Genomic DNA, 21,847 nt, shown 5'->3' with positions numbered 1-21,847 from the left:
AACCCCAGGGACTTCTGCGGGACCTCCCGATAGGCAAACAGGAGGCACGGCAGCAGGACATCCCATCTCCGCCGTAGGGGTTCTTCCAGGCCCTTGATCATGCCTTTTAAGGGTCTGTTGAACCGCTCGACCAGTCCGTTCCCCTGAGGGTGGTATGGGGTGGTGAACTTGTACGTGACCCCGCACTGCTGCCACAGGGACCGCATGTATTTAGAGATGAAGTTCGTACCCCGGTCGCTCACCACTTCTCGGGGGAACCCTACTCTCGAGAAGATCCCCATTAAGGCCCGGCCCACTACGGGGGCTGTCACAGTTCGAAGCGGGATGGCCTCAGGGTACCTGGTTGCGTGGTCTACGAGGACCAGGATGAAGTGGTGACCCAGGGCGGTCCGGGGGTCCAGGGGCCCTACGATGTCTATTCCGACCAGTTCGAACGGGGTGTTGACTGCTGGGAAGGGCTGGAGAGGGGCTTTGACCCGTCCCCCCGTCTTGCCGCTGGCTTGGCAGGTCTGGCAGGACCGGCAGTGGTTGTCCACGTCCCTCCGCATCCGGGGCCAGTAGAAGTGGGTCACCAGGCGGCTGTAGGTTTTGTCCTTCCCCAGGTGCCCGGCGAGGGGCACATCATGTGCCAGGTTGAGGAGGAATTCCCGGAATCGGAGGGGGACCACCAGCACGCGACTGGCCCCCAGTTCTGCAATCTTCTGCTCGCTGTACAGTAGTCCTTCGGCCCAATAGACCCAGTGTGTTCCGGTCTGGTCACCGTTGGCCTGCGAGGCCGCTTGCTGCCAGACTCCTTCAAGGGAGGGGCAGGTCTTCTGTTCCTGCTGGAACTGTTCTCTGGCGGGGCCCCCGTCGTGGCGCCATTGGGAAAGCTCCGGGAGGGCGCTGAGAGAGGCGATCTCGCCCGGGGAGGGTTCTGTGGGCCTGGCATCGGTGCCCGCTTCTTCCTCGCTGGAGGCAGGTGGTGGCACGGGCCCCTCGGGCTCGACGGTGTCGGCTGTCATGGACGAGCGTGGGGCCTGGGCAGCCATGGACCGGGTGGTGGCGCAGGCCCATTCGGGTAGTCCCAACATTCGGAGATGCTCTCGCCGCTCCACTTGAGCCCAGGGGGAACTCTCTAGGTCGTTCCCCAGGAGGCAGTCCACTGGAGCGTCGTCGCGGACAGTCACCTTCAGCATGCCCGTCACCCCCCCCATTCGAAGGGGATATGGGCCATCTGGCACATGCTTTCGCTGTTGTCGGCTGTCCGGACGGGGCAAAGCACATTTGGCAGGATCTGTTCGGGGGTCACCAGGTGGCAGCGGACAGCAGTGACACTGGCTCCGGTATCACGGAGTGCTTCGGCCCGTCGTCCATTGATAGTGACCCACTGTTGGTACTTCTGGGTGTTGCTCGGGATGGGTGTTCGGGGCACCATTTCTCGGCTGCCCAGGCAGACCAGGGACATGGCCGCCGGCTCCCACTCAGTGGACCCCCCGTCGAGGGGTTCTTCCTCTTCCTCCCCTTCTCCCAGGGCGGCAGCCGCCAGTTGTCGGGGCGGGGGCCCGCTGGTCCCACCTCGTCGGTTCATGGGGCAGGCAGGGTCGCTGGCATAGTGTCCTGTTTGTTGGCAGCCGTAGCAGGTTATCGGGGGCCGGGGTCCGGTTTTGGCTGGCGTCGTCCCTCTTCGGGCTAGGCTCGGGGAGGGGTGTTGCTGAGGCGGCCCCCGAGGCGGACTCCGGGGCGGCCCGGCTGGGATGTCCCGATTCCGGTTCGACCCTCCTCCTCCGCCGCGCTGGCGGGGGGGTCCGGTGTGGTTTCGCTGATACTCCCCCATCGGGTTCCGGGGGACTCGGGTGTTGACCCATCGATGGGCCTCGGCGGCGAGCTTCCACGGCTCGGTCAGCTTGCTGTCGAGGAGGTGTTGTCTTAGCTCCACGAAGCAGTTGTTGGAGAGGTGTTCCCAAATAATGAGGTCGACCAGCTGCCCGTAAGTGGTGACCTTGCTACCCTTGATCCAACCTTCTAGGGCCCTGCTGAAGAAGTCAACATACTCTACCCACGTGGTACCGGGGATTTTCTTGCAGTCTCTGAAACGCTGGCGGTACATTTCTGCGGTTAGTCCGTAGCGGGTGAGCAGGGCCTCCTTCATATGGTCGTACGAGGTCATCACCTCTTCCGGGAGCTGGAGCAGGGTGTCTCGGCCCTCACTAAGGAACCGACCCCATAGGCCGGCATCCCAATCCTTCCGGGGTACCAGATGGGAGGTCATGGCCACCTCGTACGCCTTGAACCACTGCTGGATGTCGTCATTTTTATAGTACTCCTTGACGACATCCTTGGGAATATGGACCTTGGCTTCGGTGGGCGGCAGAGCATCTCTATTGCTGGGGGTGCCGGTCTCCCCCTTCTGGGCCTTGAGTTCGAGTTCTTTGAGGCCCCGCTCGTGTTCAGCTTTTTCTCTTCTAGTTCTCGATGCCGTTTCTTTTCTTTGATTTCCTCCTGCAGCCGTTTCTCTTCTAGTTCTCGATGCCGTTTCTTCTCCTCTATCTCCTCTTGTAGCCGTAGCTGCTCCATGGCCCATTTCTTTTCGGCCAGCCGGAGTTCGCCGTCTAGCTGTAGTCATGCGAGCTCTAGCTCATGGGTCCGGACCTTCTCCCGCTCTCGTATTTCTTCCGCGGAGAGGCCGGTTTCCAGGCTGTTTCTCCCTTCGTTCGCTAGGGTCGGTGCTGGTGGCGTGGCTGCATTCAGGGGGAGGAGACCTTCCCCCTGGGAGGGACCCGCCTCGGACTCTATCCAGGTTCTCAGGGCTTTCTGCATCTCTTCCTTGGTACCTAGGCCGGTGGTCGTAATGCCCTTGTCCTTGCAGAACTGTTTTATCTCTTTGTGCGTGTACTCTTCCAATCGTTCTGGTTGGAACTCCATGGTCTCTGTTCGTCTGGATGGATAGCGAGTGGGTTACTTGCTTGTACGATCTGCGTTCGGCTCGGATCCCGTCGCTGGCCACCAAATGTTGGAAGGCGGTCCTCGGGGGAGTCGGAGAGACCTCCCCGAGGGGCCCCCACACTGTACGAAGTAGCCGAGCGCTGCTGAGAAGCCTCCTAGGAGAGGTCCTTCTCCTATAACGTACTAGCACAGTAACACCACCACACAGGACTCGAGGATGTTTATCAAGACGAGCAGTTCTTTATCAGCATCTAAGAAGCTACGGTTATCGATATGTACAAGGGGGATCGAGGGATCCACAAGAGTCTCAAAGTCTCGGGTAGGGACGGGGTAGCGGGACAGTCTTTAGTAGCAGCTTGGTACGAGAGTACCCTGGGCCCAGTTCTTGATCCTCAAGCTGGAGGGACTCTGGATCTCGTAGTGGTCGAGCCACGACGGCGTCAGCAGGGCTCTGGCGATCAGTTCGTGGAGTTCGAGCCGCGACCAGGTCAGCAGGGCTCTTAAGGTGTTTCAGTTCAGCTCGAGCCGGGACGACGTCAGCAGGGCTCCGAGGGAGGTTTCAGCGAGGTTGGGCCGCGACAGCGTCAGCCGGGCCCCGATGTTCCGTGAGGGTCCTTGTCTCAATAAGGTGGAGCCGCGACGCAGTCAGCAGGGCTCGTAGTATAGTCTCAAGCAAGAGTTCTTCTCCGTAGGGTCAGCCGCGATTCCATCAGCAGGGCTCTTGACTCCGGGATACAACTACTGTCCCATTGCGGGGTTGCCCCAGATATAGGTCTGGAGCCCTTTGATGTCCGGACCCTTGCGCCTGGGGGGGCGGAGAGGCCGGGCTGGGAGAGGCCAGACGCCCAGCGGGAGAGGCGCCAGGCCCGGGGAGGCCGGAGGACGATCGCACCTAGGTGTTGAGGGACGGTGGGGGTCCCATCGAAACTCTCCTCCTCCGGGAGTGGTGAAGTGGCCATGCGGTGCCCCCTGGCCAGATCTTGGTGCCTCGATGTCGGGGCTTCGCTGGGGCCGAGGCCGGAGGGAGCCGGGCTGCGTGGGCTGGTGCGTGGAGCAAGCATGGGGGGACCCCGAAGGGATGAGGGGTCCCTGTGCGGCCTGGAAAAGGGGGCCGCTGAGGCGGGTGTAGGAAAACGGGTACAATCCAAAGGGGGCCTCGAAGGGAGGAGGGGTCCCTGGCGGCCTGAAAGGGCGGCCCGTGTAGGCCGGTGCGGGGGACGAGCACAATCCAAGAGGGTTAAGACCACGCCACGAGGCCGGGTCCAACACCTGGGTATCTAAATTGCTTCTTAGCGATGTGACATGGCTAAAGGGCCAATTTCATGTGTAGCGATATTGTGTTACAGAGGACATGTCCTCTGGTACAAACTTGTTGCTCATCCCAATTCATTTAATGCTTGGACATTTGTGTCTTTTCAATGTGTATCTGACTACTGTGCAGCGACCTCATGATTTGTGTTGTGCTTTTTGTGCTTCCCTCCTGTGGTTTGTGAGGTTTGACAGAGTTCCCATGCATGTGTTGTGTTGACCCGAGTCTTTCTGCTTTGTGGCTATGGGACTTGCACATTGGCTTTTTGGGGACGCGTTCTTGTATTCTGCATTGCAGTTGCATGTGACTCCGTCAGTGACACTGTGAATTATGTGGCCATCGATGGTTAAGCTGTAGGTGCACGGCCAATACACTTATGGGGGTTTCCGGAGTTGGCTACCCATTGCGGGCTTTGGGGGTCATTTGGCTCCATGCTGTTTGCGAGCGGAGACAGAGAGACTTTTGGGAGTCGTGCTCTTGCTGTCAGGTTTCAATGACCACTCCCCAGTACGATGGCTAGCTACCTGTTGGGAGGCGCTGTCAACGGAGTTAGCTGCCACATGGCTGTGGGCTGGGGAGGGTGAGCCATGCTGTTTGGGAGCGAGGCCATGGTGCATAAGCTGACCACCTACCTAGGAGGTTGAGCTGATTAAGGAGATGGTGTCCTTGTGATCCATTCATATTGTAAGCGTGCATTCAACATGGGTTTGATGTGGGCGGGCGATTGGGGCTCACTTGTTGTGCACAATGGTGCATTGTAGTGTGATGTGATCATTTTGTTGGCATTTACCAGCCTCCAATGCCACCTCGATTCATGTGAGACTCTCTGGATGCATTATGGCAGGCACCTTCTCCTCCCATTCAGTGAAGGTTAGTGGTGGAATGGGAGGGCCACCTCCAGTTATCTGAGTTGCTGCGCGGTTCCTCTGGGCCCGATGCTTGACCTGGCCTTGAGGTCGCCCCACCACTTCTGGATATAATGCACAGTGCGTAGGGTGGTTCCTGTGGCATTGAATTTGCTGTGGATCCTTGCCCACAACTGATTCTTGCGTGCAAGTGGGGTGTGTTGGACAAGGTGCCCTGATTGGCTCGTCTGCCATCACTTTCAACTCTGAGTCGGTGAAGTTGGGCATTTTCTTTGGGGTTTTCATCTGTGGTATGTGGGTGTGTCCACATGGGTGATGACCTCCAGATGTCTCTTCCATACTGCGCATGGCTTTCCCTACCAGGAGCAGGTTGGGGTGTGTCATTGTGGTGTGTGTGTTGTGATTGAGGGTGGCAGGGAGTACAGGCATAATTCGGTGTTATTGTGGGTTTGGTTCCGCCCACCTTTCATTTGGCCTGTGTGCGTGCGGGGAAGTCGGATGGCAGTGCTCGGTCCGCCCGCTCCGCATTCTCATCGTAATTGGCCGTGCAGTCATGCCGCGCCAGGAGCGGCCTTTTCGAGCCGTTGTACTGCTTTCCCCATCCCCCGCGGTCGGATTTGCAGCTTTTCTGACCGTGGTGGATGGTGTTTTGTGACATCCATCCGCCACGGCCTGATTTTGCGTACATTGCATCGTAATTTGTTCGCCGGAAATACCGCGGTTCATGCAGGGGGATTTTTCACGAATCCATGGCATTCGGAGGGCTTTTCCGTCCGTCATCGTAATGAGCCCCTAAGATTAGACCTGAAGCCTAAGTTTCGACCTAAAGTCTAACTTTACTGCTACTAAAGTTAGACATTTGGTCTAAGTTAGAATTGTGGTCTAAACTTAGACCACAAGTCTAACTTTAGTAGCAGTAAAGTTAGACTTTTGGTCTAAGTTAAACTTTTGGTCTAAACTTATACCAAAAGTCTAACTTTAGTAGCAGTAAAGTTAGGCTTTACGTCTAAACTTAGACTTCAGGTCTAAACTTAGACTTTTGGTCTAAGTTTACCTGTGTGAATCAGGTCCTGAGTTTTTACTTTAAGTACCTATCTCCATTATTTTTAATAGAATGGTGTTAAAGTACCAGTGGCTGGCCATGTGTAATGTTAGACTTACTACTGTTTTTTTCTTTAGTAGTACCTCAGACTCGGAGGACCTGATTCACAAAAGTAAACTTAGACCAAAAGATTTTCTCCTTTTCTTAGTCTCTGGTGCTCCTTTCCTCAATTGGGGCCCACAAGTCCACATCGTCCCCCTACTGGTCCTCAGGAGTTGTAAGGGGGCCAGCCTCACTGTCCCATGGAGAGACCTACTCGTCTTGACATCAACTGGAGGAAGAGTCCCTAGTCCCATAGGACATCACGGGGCATGTCCTTCCACTTTCCCATGGCTGCTGCCACTGTTGCTGTCCCACTTTCTACTAAAGCCTCTCCTAGTCAGTTGGAGCACCAAAATCAGCAGACATCTGATAATCATCCATCGGTTTAGTAATTGTCACCTCTCTCCTCCACTGCCATCATTCTGAAGGGGAGGGGATTCTAGAAAGTGATTTTAAGCATACAACTGCTTGAACTTTTGAATTCTCATGTGATGAAGTCAGGAGGTACACTAGTACTCATGTTCAAGAATGTGTGTTAGGTGACAATGTCCTTATGAGACCCTAACAGTCATTCAGAGTCGAACTTCAACAAAACCTCCCTTTTGGTTGTATAAGGCTGGAGCATGCCAGGAGATACTGTGAAAAGACTGACACTGACTCTGTCTCAAGCAAGCTGGAAGTGGTTGCTCAACCATCAGGAAATGTACAGTGTCTTCTGTTTGAGCACTGCATCATCTACACTATGATCACACCTTGCTTTGAAACGAAGGTTGTCATGTACTTACTTCCAAGTATTTCCATTATAAAATTAATATTGATATCTATAAGTGAATTCAATACTTCAGATGTGCGTACAAGGTTTTCTTGTGTTATTGGCCTGACAGGACAAGTGTTGATTTAAAATAAAGTATTTTTTCACCACACAAACAGTAAAAAAGTGAAAAGTCAGTGCAAGAAATATCTCAAACTAATTTAGAACAAGCATTTGCAATGCAATAGATCTCACATTTGCCAGAGTTTGACCTATTGGCATTGTAAATGACAATGCTTTTTATTTAAGTGTTGTTTTTCAAAACCGATAAATGAAATTGCATTGTTATTTACACTGACAATCACTCTTGCAAATGCGAGACCTATTGCATTGTGGGATTGGACATTTTTAAAATTAACATTACTTCAAACATGTAAATAAATAAAACTCATGTCTATGCCAGTTGCTTAAAACCATCTTTTTTCTAAAGGATCATATTTTTTCAGCATGGAGTTATTTATTACAGTGAAAGTTACTGTTAGTGCACAACTCGAGAAAACATTTAATCGTTGTTTTGAGCTTCATCTACATGTTAAACCCGAGCATTTGAAATAAATTATTCTACATCTATACATTGTTATGGCATTATAACTTTTTATATATCTATGCGATCTGGTTCAGGTCACAGCACGCCACAAACCAGAAAGTTTTTGGAAAAAGCAGAGCAAGTGCGGATGTGGGTTATAAAGCACCAACCCCTGCATCTGTTTCACAGCCTAATCTGCTGCCATGAACCCGGAGGAGCACGCAGTGACATGACTCATATCTTTGGGAGTCCTGAACTCCCCAAAAAAGACCATATGCGACCCAGAGGAATTCCTAAAGTCGTCACTCAGAAATGGAGTAGTGTTGTGCAAGCTCGTCAACAGATTGGTTCCAGGATCGGCGGAAAAGATACACAAAAGGCAAAGTACAAGTTTTTGTTCTAACATGGCTATGCAGGTTGTATAGGGCAGGGGTCGTCTGTCCTGGTGCACCTCGGTCAGACAGAGGGGCAGCCACGGTCGGTAGTAGGAGTAACTGCAGGGCGGTGAAGTGGGGAGGGGGAGGGGCAGGGTGGGGGGTAGTAAACTATGGATTCCGGAGGTTTACAGGTAAGTTAACATATAAATTAATAAACCTAATTTCGTTGCGTGCACTGCATCCCCAAATGCGATGCTGTGCACGCAACGAAATTCGTTTTATTAATTTATATGTTAACTTACCTGTAAACCGCCGGAATCCATAGTTTACTACCCCCCACCATGCCCCTCCCTCTCCCCATGTCACCGCCCTGCAGTTACTCCTACTACCGACCGCGGCTGCAGAGGGGGGACGCTGTTCTAAGTAGATTAACGTTATCCAGCTATTTAAGAAATGAATGACTAGGTAGGAAACGAGGATGCAAGAGGGCATCTTCTCAGTGCTGTTTTTTTAATTATTCTAATATAAGAGCGGTCTGGCTAGGTGTTGAACATATCAGTTTTCTCAATAACAGCGCTAGCTAGTTTGCTGATTGTTGTGTTTATCTGTATTCGCGTGAAAGCAGCTTCGCAGAACGCCTGACCGAAGACATTTAAAACAATAATCATTGACCTTGCTACCGGAGGCGTTGCAGTGATGGAAAACACCAGCAGGTATTTTCCAGCTTGGGAGGGCTGATCAGTTTTTAAAATAAATACAGTTTGGACAATGGAAAGCGTGGCCGACGTGAAGCTGTGCTGTGCTGAGTCTGGGAAGACAAGAAGAAGAAAATTAGTGCCCGAAGGAAGACATAAACATTGTAAGAGTAAAAACACAGTACTTAGGGGCTCATCACAATGACATTTGGAAGGCCATCCGTGCTGCCCAGGCGCCCAACAACAGAGGTACATACCAAACATTTCCATGCATGCAACCCATGAACAACTACAACTCCGAGCAAGCGTGGCGGCACCACGATGTTCGGGGCAACCTGCCAAATGCAAAGTGCGAGGCCCACCCAATCCCCATGAGTAACCCTCAGAGCCCACGAAGGCAATTGGGGCTAATGACGAGCCTCGCAGTTGCAGAGCACGCACACTGCAACACCTAAACATGTACGCTGAAGGCACCCATTGGTAGATGGCTCATCCGCATAGTGTGTGCTACACCCTGGCGACCCGGAAGCTGCGACCGCCACCCTGCAACATTCAAGTGGGGCCAATGCGTGTCATCGCAGCGAATGCCAGCTACCAAGCATGCAAACACATACTGCATTTGCAGTGGCGCCCTGCCAATTACACTGCACATCACAACTCATTTGCCCAAAGTGACTGGTGCACCCCATTTGTAATCTTGTAGGGCACACGGCCCCCATGCATATGAACTAACCACACAGACACCGTACATGTATAGGAGAACTGGCCCAGGGCAAGAGTCCTGCTCTGTTTGTTGGCAGGGTCACATGTCCAGTGACGTCTGTGCTGGGTGTCTGTGGGGTGGAGGTAAGCCAGCCCTCTGGGAGTGGCTGGTACATCTGAACAACTAGAACAGTGACCAGCTGCACACTACAATGTGAAGTGATGAGAGAGTCTGACCCGTGACCATACATAGCCATGCCTCATGGCCAGATGGACTTAAATGAGGGAAGGAGTCAAAAAGGACAAAGGCCTCCCGCACTGTACCAATGTTGTGTAATGAAACATCCAAACTGTAGACCCCGCCTGAATATCCTTTGACATCTGACTGGCGTCTCTGGGCCGGGGGCCATCTTGTGAAGGATCAGTGGTGTAGGCAGATAACCAGAGGTGTCCATTATCTGCAAATCAGACATATGTGTAATCCCTAGCACGTCCAACACACGAATGGTGTGACGTGCAGTGTGCCCAGCTGCCACTGCCTGTAAATGTCCCCACACACGTCCCGAGTCAGTGCTTCTCCAGACCAAACGCCCTCGAAAAACCTACCTACCAGCATGTACGACATGTGATTACCACACCTTGCAATCCTCATAGGCTTTCTTGACATTCCCTGTAGACTGATGTACTTACATACTTGCAAGACTGATTGTCTATGTACAATGTGTGCGTGATGTAAAGTACCGTCTCACCCTACACTCATATGAGTAGCGCCATACAACAAATGAAATGCACATGAGTGAGTGACTATGGAGAGATGAAGGGCGCTGGACGAGGGTGGCAGAGAGGGAATCCGAGGAGGGGAGCATGAGTGAGAGCATGAGAAGTGTCACTTGCCTAATACTCCCACCTCAGAAAAGTTCCTCCTCCCATCAGGTGGACCTTTTCTGGAAAAAACACACTTCTTGAGAGTGACAACATCTAGAATGAGAATAAGGAAGGAAAGAATGCATCTCCCTGACCCTTGTAAAACTGAGGAGAGATAAAGGAGGGCCCTGAAGCATGCCTGGCGAGAGACATAAGTGACAAATCGGGCACGCAGTGGCCCACCCAAATGCATCGTTGGACAACACATACAAAGATACCCTGCCTGGGAGGCATCCCAAATGTCGATGGCAGCCATTGATGGTACACACATTGGCCTCGTACCACCACAGGCAAGCGAACCCATCTTTAGGAACCGCAAACACTGCCACTCCATAAACCCGCGAGGGGTATGACAGGCGGAGCAGATCATCCCACACGTGTGTAGTGTATCTGGGGTCGGCACATGACTGCTACATCTGGTGGACCAGCAACATCTCCCCGCCCCCAACCCACACATGCCCAGTGACGATGACAGTGGTGAGGAAGAAGGCCTTGACCACCTTCAACAGCTCATCGTCAACTACTTCCGTTGAGTGTGATGCAACAATGAGCAACTATGGCTGTGTCTGTGTGGCTTGCTGTTGTCTCACAGACTTTGACAAATGTTCCAGAGACTTCATACACATACTGTACAGTGCGCCGGAGTAGAAAACACATGCATGCAGGGACTGATCACCCCGAAGCACCCCTATGCACAGGACACCATTGCCATACTGTCTCCCTTGCTCCCCTACTCACTCTGAGGCATTCAAGCATCTGTACACAAGCAAACAAGTTGAAGACAAGAAACATTTTAAAAAGTGAAGTTTTTACTACAGTGTCAAAGCATGCAACATACATGCCACAACAGGTTGAAATAATGTAAATAATCTAGGGCAACTTCAAAAATACTAAAAAATCTCAAGGCATATCAAAAATAAACAATAGTGACACCAAAGGCTAGAAAAATACAAAAATAGTTTATTGGGACTTGATGATCATTGTAATAAATATAAAAGATCTAGTGCTACACAGACCAACAATAACACAACATCCTAGCTAGCATTCATTCATCACATATTCATACTACACTCTATTGATCATATTGGTGTCCATGATCTATTTGAGAACAACAATTTAAATTGCAATTGATATAGCAAAACAGTTCAGTGAACACATTGTTATTATTAAGGTGGTTTCCAAAATAGCTCTACGCGCGTTTCGGCAGACCACTGCCTTCCTCAGGAGTTCCACCACCGATGGTGTGCTCTGTAATGACAATATACATCACAATAAGAATATATATACCAGTGTCACTATTCTAAGCAATATAGACTTTTCGCCTTGTTTAGTTTCTTGATAGTGTAACATTTAGTAAAAGCTCACATCCTTTTAATAACAAAGAGAGCCTTGCATGTAAACACATAAGGTCAAAGGGAACAAGCATATAATCATATTTTGAATTTACTGTGTGTGCAACTAACACAGATTATGAACAAAAAGGATACATCAACAACATTACAGAAAAAATTATCAACAGATCACCCCTTACCAGAATTTTTTAGAAAATGACAGCAAAACGAAAATGTAGAATAGTAGATGTATTCCACACTCAATACTCTGCTGGAAAAGATGCAATGACCAAAGTAAACTAAGACCAAAATTGATACACCAATAAGATAAAGCTAGCATATAAAGTGTACTGTTGATGAGTAGGACAAATATTTACCATATAAAAACTGTAGCTGATGAATATCATAGCACGGTTTACGTTCTGCAAAGATCAGTATGCGTCTAAAATCGTCATGTAGGGATAAAATCATGGATGTCAGCTATCAATCTAGGATAACATCAGTGCAAAGAGATGGAAAAACAAGTAGTCTCCAGTTACTTTTTCTATTACTTCTGATACACCTTACAGAAAAAGGATCATCATACGTAATGAGGAAAGAGTTATTTAGTACATTCATATATTGGCAAACGCACGAATGAAAGAATCCTCTCTTACTACTACTGAACCTTTTAGCTGGAAGCAGAAAATACATAAAATTAGGAAATAGTGCTGGAAAGACAAAGTAGAGCCCTACTTTCTATAATCACGAAATTCATTCTTAAAATGTTGAAGTACCTGACTGAAGATAGTCCCAGCAGAAAGGACGAGCTGTCACTCCACCACGTTTCGCAGCATGTGCTGAATGCTAAAAAATAATAAATCAGGCAAGTGCATGGGAGAGTGTAATATTCTCTCAAAATTGATACGTAACAGTGTTGTATTTCGGGGCAATAAATAAGGTGGACTATTTATAACATGGCCACGGTTTTTCACTGCTTTTTGCCGGTATTGCTTTTTACCTCTTTCTATTATGGTCATGTGACCGTTTCTCATTTCAATTTAAAAGAGCTCTTTGTGTCTACCGTTTTTTACCGACGTCTTTGATTTTTGTTAAGACGAAAGACGGAGATAAGAACGAACACCAGAAAGAGCTGCCAGTAAGACTTATGTATACAGGAAGGTAAGGGCCCTTTTCGTTTCTCGGTCGTTTGTGAGAAGTAGTCACTATCGAGCGCCAGGGTTGAAACCACGAGTTTCCGTTTTTTTCCGCTATGTGTGCATGTAATGGCCACTTGGCTGACACGCTCTTCACATTCCTTAGCTAGACCAATGTATTTCTAGTCCACCTTATCTATTGCCCCGAAATACAACACTGTTACATATCAATTTTGAGAGAACATTACACTCTCTCATGCACTTGCCTGATTTATTATTTTTTAGCATTCAGCACATGCCGCGAAACGTAGTGGACTGACAGCTCTTCCATTCTGCTAGGACTATCTTCAGTCAGGTACTTCAACATTTTAAGAATGAATTTCGTGATTATAGAAAGTAGGGCTCTACTTTGTCTTTCCAGCACTATTTCCTAATTTTATGTATTTTCTGCTTCCAGCTAAAAGGTTCAGTAGTAGTAAGAGAGAATTCTTTCATTCTTGCGTCTGCCAATATATGAAGGTACTAAATAACTCTTTCCTCATTACGTATGATGATCCTTTTTCTTTAAGGTGTATCAGTAGTAATATAAAAAGTAACTGGAGACTACTTGTTTTTCCATCTCTTTGCACTGATGTTATCCTAGATTGATAGTTGACATCCATGATTTTATCCCTACATGACGATTTTAGATGCATATTGTTCTTTGCAGAACGTAAACCGTGCTATGAAATACATCATCTACAGTTTTTATATGGTAAATATTTGTCCTACTCGTTCAACAGTACACTTTATATGCTAGCTTTATCTTATTGGTGTATCAATTTTGCCCTTAGTTTACTTTGGTCATTGCATCTTTTCCAGCAGAGTATTGAGTGTGGAATACATCTACTATTCTACATTTTCGTTTTGCGGTCATTTTCTAAAAAATTCTGGTAAGGGTTGATCTGTTGATTATTTTTTCTGTAATGTTGTTGACGTATCCTTTTTGTTCATATTCTGTGTTAGTTGCACACACAGTAAATTCAAAACATGATTATATGCTTGTTCCCTTTGACCTTATGTGTTTACATGCAAGGCTCTCTTTGTTATTAAAAGGATGTGAGCTTTTATTAAATGTTATACTATCAAGGAACTAAATAAGGCGAAAAGTCTATATTGCTTAGAATAGTGACACTGGTATATATATTCTTATTGTGATGTATATTGTCATTACAGAGCACACCATCGGTGGTGGAACTCCTGAGGAAGGCAGTGGTCTGCCGAAAAGCGCATAGAGCTATTTTGGACACCACCTTATTAATAACAATGTGTTCACTAAACTGTTTTGCCATATCAATTGCAATTTAAATTGTTGTTCTCAAATAGATCATGTACACCAATATGATCAATAGAGTGTAGTATGAATGTGTGATGAATTAATGCTAGCTAGGATGTTGTGTTATTGTTGGTCCCTGTAGCACTAGATCTTTTATATTTATTACAATGATCATCAAGTCCCAATAAACTATTTTTGTATTTTTCTAGCCTTTGGTGTCACTATTGTTTATTTTTGATATGCCTTGAGATTTTTTTTATTTTTGAAGTTGCCCTAGGTTATTTACATTATGTATTTCCCTGTCTAGGTGAACTTCACATCCATATCAGGGGGCCCCTTTTCTTTGCAGCTACAACAGGTTGACATGCAAGAGTACCCAACCAGTAACCACAGTGACACATCCATTTAACATGAAGCTAGATGTGGCATCAACAATCCCTCTTGACGTCGAAGTATGTGCATATTCCCCCAACCCTTGTAGGAAGGAGTTGTATGGATGTCCCTGGTCCATGGCCTTTGTCAGCAAAACCCATTACTCAGCGTATACATGGTGAAATTACACCACATTGCCTGTGTCGCACTCATCACTGGATAGATCACCCTCCAAGTGTGGGGCATCTGGCCCGCAATCCCATGTCATTCAAATGGGATCCGTGTCCTCCTGCAGCTGTGAGACTATGTTGAGTCGGGGTGCTAGGGCCTGAACAGAACTGAATGACAAGGCACAAGGTTCTCCGAGCACGGACAGAATGTCCACACAGCACTCCAGGACCGCGTAGAGAAAAAGCTCTGTGGACACCTCTCATGTGACAGACATGTACTAAGGGACTTGCAGGGCACAACTCCTAAAAAAGGATGGGGGGGTGCTGACCAAGTAAGACAAAATGCAAATGACCTCACTACATCACGCAGAGCGCTATGAAAGAAGCTAAATAGTGCGAATAACATATGTGCAAATACTGGGGCAGACTAACCCACCTATCAGTCTAACAGTGTCCGCATTGATATACAGGGACTGTGCAAAGGCAAAAGCATGCCCCCCTGAAGTACCTGTGAAGAGCCGGCAAGCTGCGTGCATGTTTCCCTCTGTGGCATCTACATCTAAATGTAAGGTCCAATGCGGGGCTCAGTCAGCATGTACAAACAAAAGGAGGCCGACCCAGTTCATCTTCAGCGAAGAGGACCGCCATCCAATCCAGCAGTATGAAGGAACAGATGTGCTCCTTGCACCATGAGGTTGCAAGTTGCATCCCATCGCAACCTGGGAGAGGTTCGATGTAGGCATTGCAAAGGAGCCATTGCGCAAACGCACAGGCGCAGCTGTCAGCCTTACTGACACATTGTAAGGCATCCCATAAACATGTCTCACCAAAGCAGTCTTGCATGGGGACCAACAAAGGAGTCACCCACAGCTCATGATCCAGGTCAGCAAGGGATGTGTTTGAAAGGCAGACATCCATGGCCCACTGAAACAGATATCTTCTGCAGGAAAAGACGGGTTGCATGCAGGTGAAATATGCATGGCAGAACGTTAGCCTAAAACTGATGCCCAGCAAAGCCAGTGGGACACATCCAAAGTGAAGCTGCATGCGTGCACGGTACAGTAGCAACAGACCTGGTTCGGCCTGGCCCACTGGACGGTCATACATGGCATGAGAGCAATCTCAGAACCAGCGCTCAGCTGTACAGCCAAACTTATGATCAGAAAGCACGAAATGCAGTGTGCTAATTGGAAGACTGACACCAGAAGGGACTCCCGGTAAAGCATGGAAAGAAGGGAGAAGGCCTGAGCCCACAAGTCTGATAAAAAGTGTGCAACTGCCTTCAGTATCAGACACTATCAATACTCTGTGTTTCAGTTCTCCGTGAAAATAGTGGGCAAGCCGTGTTCAGCACTGGCTGAATCGTGCGGGACGGTCAAGACACCTGGTATCCGAAGGTCTTCGGGCTGGTGTGGGAGCGACTACTTGTTGCACATGGTGTTGATGTACATACAGGGCTTTCAGTGGGTCGGTTCTCAATGGTGCTGTGCACCGTCCCTTTTTCTGAGTGTGCCTCGGTACGGGTCTCTTTCGTTCTCTGTTTTGTGCCCTGCTACAGGAGGTCCGTCCTTTCTGCTGGAATACATGGCCAGCAGGCACATCGATGTGCTCATGGTCACACTGCTCACTTATCACTGGTGGAGTAGTTACGGCATGATTTCATGCCAGGTGAGCATTGTGGGGGAGCGTTGTGGATTCATTTTGTCTCGGGAAATCACTCCTTTGGACACTCGTGAGCAGCATCATCCTTGTGGTGTCTTCGGCTTTTTAAGTGGAAGATTTTCCAACATTAGATGCAAGCCATAGTTGCAGCTTCCTTATCTTATGCAACTGACAGACATTGCCAAGGGCAGTAGTCCTGAGTTGTAGTAGGTATCATGTTTCTTGTTGTCTCATGTATTTGGGTGCAATGGCAGTGACAGGAAAATGCTAGTGGGGTAGCCCAATCTGCTAAGACCAGATTAATGTCTGAGGTTTTTTCGGCCACGCCCTTCATTATATTGTCCAGGCTCCTTTGAGGGACACTCCCAGTTTTTTAATCCCACTTAAAGCCCTGGGTACCTACTTTGCTCGTTAGCGATGTGACATGGCTAAAGGGCTAATTTCATATGTGCCGATGTCGAATTTCCGAGGACATGTCCTCTGGTACTGACTTGTTGCTCATCTGATTCAGTTAATGCTTGGACATTTCTGTCTTTTCTATGTGTATCTGACTACTCTGCCGCAACTAAATGCTTTGTGTCGTGCTTTTTGTGGTTGCCTCATGTGGTTTTATGATGTTTGACAGAGTTTCCATGCATGTGTTGTGTTGACCCAAGTTTTTCTTTTTTTTGAGGCAATAGGACTTACACATTGGCTTTTTGTGGTCGCGTTCTTGTATTCTGCTTTTCCGTTGCATGTCCCTTCATCAATGACACTGTGAATCATGTGGCCTCTGGAAAGATTACTCTGTATATGCACCGCCAAGTAACTTATGGTGGTTTACAGAGTTGGCTACGAAGTGCGGATGTGGAGGTCATTTGGCTCCATGCTGTTTGTGAGGGGAGACAGAGGGCCAATGGGGAGTTGTGGTGTTGGTGACAGGGCTCGACATCCTCCTCCCCAGTGAGATGGCTGGCTAACTGTTGGGAGGCACAGTCGACAGTGTCAGCTGCCACATGGCTGTGGGGTGGGGAGGGTGAGCCATGATGGTCAGAAGGGAGACCAGGGTGCATGAGCTGGCCACCTACCTGTGAGGTTGAACTGATTGAGGAAATGCTGTCCTTGTGACTCATTCATATTGTAAGCGTGCATTCCATATGAGTTTGATGTGGGCGGGCGACTGGGTCCATTTGTTGTGCACAACAGTGTATTGTAGCGTGATGTGATAATTTTATTGGGACTTACCATCCTCCTGTCCCCCCTCGATTCATGTGAGACTCTCTGGATGCATTATGGCAGGCACCTTCTCCTCCCATTCGGTGAAGGTTGTGGTGGAATGGGAGGGCCGCCACCAGTACTCTGTGCCGCCGCATGGTTCCTCTGGACCGGATGCTTGTCCAAGCTCTTGGGGTTGCCCCACCCCTTTCTGATATCACACACAGTGCGTAAGGGGCTCCCTACGGCCTTGACTTTGCTGTGGATCCTTGCCCACATCTGGTTCAAGCGCGCAAGTGGGGTGTGTTAGAGCAGGTGCCCAGACAAATGTGGTTCTGCCCTGATTGTCTCGTCTACTATCACTTTCAACTCTGAGTCCGTGAAGTTAGGCATTTTCTTGGGGGGCATGGTGCAAATGAATGAGGGGTGCAGGGTAATGGTGGAGATATGTGTAGTGTTTAAGGTGTGTGAGTGTAAGTGGTGTTGTTTGGAGATCGATGGGTGTGATGTGCAGTGTGAGTCAATGGTATCCTGTCTCTCTGTCTCGGCTTGTGGTGTGCAGAGGCTGCTGGTCCAGGTATGGGTTGGTTTTCAGCTGTGGTATATGGGTGTGTCCACATGGGTGATGATCTCCAGATATCTCTTCCATGCTGCGCATGGCTTTCCCTACCAGGAGCACGTTGGGGTGTGTCATTGTAGCATGTGTGTTATGATTGAGGGCCGCAGGGAGTACAGGCACACTTCGGCATTATTGTGGGGTTGGTTCCGCCCACCATTCATTTGGCCTGTGTGCGTGCGAGGGTGTCAGATGGCAGTGCGAGGTCCGCCAGCTCCGCATTCTCATCGTATTTGGCCGTGCGGTCATGCCGCGGCAGGAGCGGCCTTTTTGAGCTGTTCTACAGTTTTTCCCATCCACCGCGGTTGGATTTTCAGCTTTTCTGACCACGGTGGACGTGTGACATCCGTCCGCCACGGCCTGATTTTGCGTACATTGCATCGTAATTTTTTCGACGGAAATACCAGGGGTCATGCGGGGGGATTTTTCACAAATCCATGGCGGTCGGAGGGTTTTTCCTTCCGTCATCGTAATGGGCCCCTTAGTCAGTGCTGTATCGGAAACCGGTAATGTAAAGGAGGGTCAAAGAGGAACAACTGCCCATTAGCAACCAAGGATTTGTGATGGACGTAGACAGAGACAAATGGAAAGCAATGGGCAAGAAATGGGCACAGTCCAACTTCCAAAGCATATACAATAGGTTGCTAAGCATTAATTATTAATTGGCGATTAATTTTTAATTCATTAATTGATCATTTTGTTAATTGTGTTATGTTTTTTAGGCGTGGGTTGTGGGTTTTTAGGGGAATAGAGTGGGAAGTAATTTAATTTTAATAAAATGATTCAATTTTTTCATTTATTTGTTTTTATTTTATTTGTATTTTATAGTGTTGTTTCTGTTAATTCATTTATTATTAAATAATATGCCCTTCTGACCCCTGTCCACCATATACTTTCAAGACAATTCTTTTAACAACCTCTGCTGCCATTCCAGTAAGAAGAATCATCAACGATTCCTTAACTACCGGAATATTTTCAGAAGAACTAAACAAAGTCACACATAGGCCCTTTACTGAAGAAAACAAACTTGGACCCGCTGAACCCTGACAACTATAGAAACATTACAAATGGAACATTTGGGCAAACTGACATCTGGGCAAACTGATAGAAAGAGGAGCGTTCGCCCAGATGTCACAATTCATTGAATAGAATGACACACTTTCAGACTTCCAGGATGACCTGAAGAATACAGTAGACCACAAAGGGGTTGCTGCGCTACTCCTCTTGGACCTCTCAACTGCCTTTGACACGGTTGACCATGACACTCTGAAACAAAGGGGATCATTAGGATGGCGGGCGGACCTTGGTCCGCCCGCCACCCTAGCGGTAACGGGACTGCCCGCCTGCCACGCGGCGGTCCTGCCACCCTAATTAGGATGCGACCGCGGCAGTCACATCTGGCGATTTAACATTGCTGCGGGTGCAATGGCCATGTTGTGCATTTCCCTGCACAACGTGGCAGGCACCGCTCGGTGCCTGCCACCTTGTGCTTGGAAATGGAGGGTGTACCATGGGTACCCCCCCAGTGCACAGCTGTCCCCCTCGGGGGTATTCAGCAGGCCCCCAAAGCCAGCCTCCGTCTGCCTTTTTTCGGCAGAGAATCTGCCCCAAAAAGACAGGCGGAGAGGCCCATTGTAATCACTACGGTGGGCAAGGTGGGCAGAAGAGGACCGCCTCGCGGAACCGTTGCAGTCGGTCTTTCCGACCGCCGCGGAACAATAGTGATTCACACCACCATCATAATATGGCGGTGGTTAAATCATCTTTTGATGGCATGGCGGATCGCCACCGCCGTGCCAGCGGTGGTGATCCACCCGCCATCGTAATCAGCCCCAAAGACTCTATAAAGCCGGCATACAGGGAACTGCTCTAGACTGGATTGCGTCCTACCTTCGAAACAGAACTTATGTCATCCATACCCCACCTTTCTCGTCCAAACCATACTCCACAAAATTAGGGGTCCCTCAAGGCTCTATCATCTCGCCCATGCTTTTCAACATCTACATGAAGTCATTACCGGAACTGATCAATCAATTTCACCTCACGTGCTATAACTATGCAGATGACACGCAAATACTCCTTCAACTGGAAAGCCCCAAAGACTTTGGAAAATCCCCAATTTTCAGTTTTCTCAGAGCCGTGGATCAGTGGATGACTTGGAGCCATCTCAAAATGAATGCTTCCGAAAATGAAATACTCACATGTGGCGATTGGAAACATTATGACCCGCTTGCCGCCTGGCCTGATGAACTGGGATCACCGCCTAAAGTATCAAAGGAAGTAAGAAACCTCGGAATGACCAGGGACTCCAAGCTGTCAATGAATTCCCAAGTGGACAAACTAGCAAGATCAAGCTTTGTCACTATAAAAACGCTGCAATTAAGTTTACCTCATTTGGGATTTCCACACAAAGTCCAAGCTACCATCTCCCTTGTTCTGTCCAAACTTGATTACGCCAATAGCCTCTACCACGGATCACCCTTAACAACCATGAAAAGACTACAATGGATTCATAACTCAGCTTCCAGACTATTCTTGCATATCAAACCACAAGACCACATCTCACCTGCCTTGAAAGCCCTGCATTGATTACCGGTAGCCAGAAGATCCACGTTCAAGCTACTTTGTATAGCCCACAAAGATGGGACCACTCTTCATCAGGAATAAAATCACCAAACACATTCAACAAAGGAACCTCCGCTCTAAAGGGGCATCTCGCCTCAAAATCCCAAGATACAAGAAAAAAAACATGGGTGGCACATCCTTCTCTGTTCAAGCAGCCAAACTATGGAATTCTTTACTCCCCAACATAAGCTCCACCGACAACCACCTTATCTTCAGAAAACTATTCAAGAATTGGCTCTTCCCCACATAAGCACCATACGCAAACAGACATTTACAGCATATCCCTCTGTATATGAGCATTTATTTTCACTATAGATATGTGCCTATCTTTGTGTATTGCTTTGTATAAACATGTAGAATAATTAGGTTGATTAAAAAAAAAAGTCATCTTTGGTCTACATGTACTTGCTTCCATTGGGCATCGATGTACCTCCATGTACTTGGATCTAAGTGTCTGTTACTTTTCTCCTGAAAAAGCTTATCCAATGTACTACCCTATTTTTCATCCTGTACCTTTATCAATATCTTTAATCTACATATACTTACCTCCTTTATACATCTATATAATTTTGATGTACTTATGGATCTATATATTGATCACTTTCTTCTAATTTGGCATTTCCAATGCACTACCCTCTCTCTCAGCCTATACTTCTCTCAATGTATATTCTAGCCCAACTTTCTGACTCATCTCAAACTACGTTCTACTACTCTTTCCAATGCACTACACTATTTCTCACCCTATACATCTATCAATATATCCTCTACATCCACTCTCTCATTTATCCCAAACCCTATACCACTACTATGATCCCCAAAATAACCCTTTTTAGACTCTCTCCTACTCTACCCCTCCTTGTATAATCTGACACCTCTTTTCTACTATAACGATCCCCCAAAACAAACCCCTCTAAACTCTTCCCGCTGACTCTTCCCCTCTAAAAACCCTTTTTACTCATCCAAAAGCCTCCTCCTACTGCTATGACCTAAAAAAAAAATAATAATCCTTCACTCTTCTATCCCTCCGCCATCCTTTTCAATCAAAATAACAGACTAACATGTTCACTTCTCAAATTTCATATTCCACTATACTAACTCACCACTAATCCTTTATGGGTTCCAGAGTAGCGTGCTACTCGCCAATAAA

The sequence above is a fragment of the Triturus cristatus genome, chromosome 5_2, assembly GCF_964204655.1.
Source record: "Triturus cristatus chromosome 5_2, aTriCri1.1, whole genome shotgun sequence".
Classification (NCBI taxonomy): Eukaryota; Metazoa; Chordata; class Amphibia; order Caudata; family Salamandridae; genus Triturus; species Triturus cristatus.
This window is presented reverse-complemented; position numbering follows the sequence as displayed.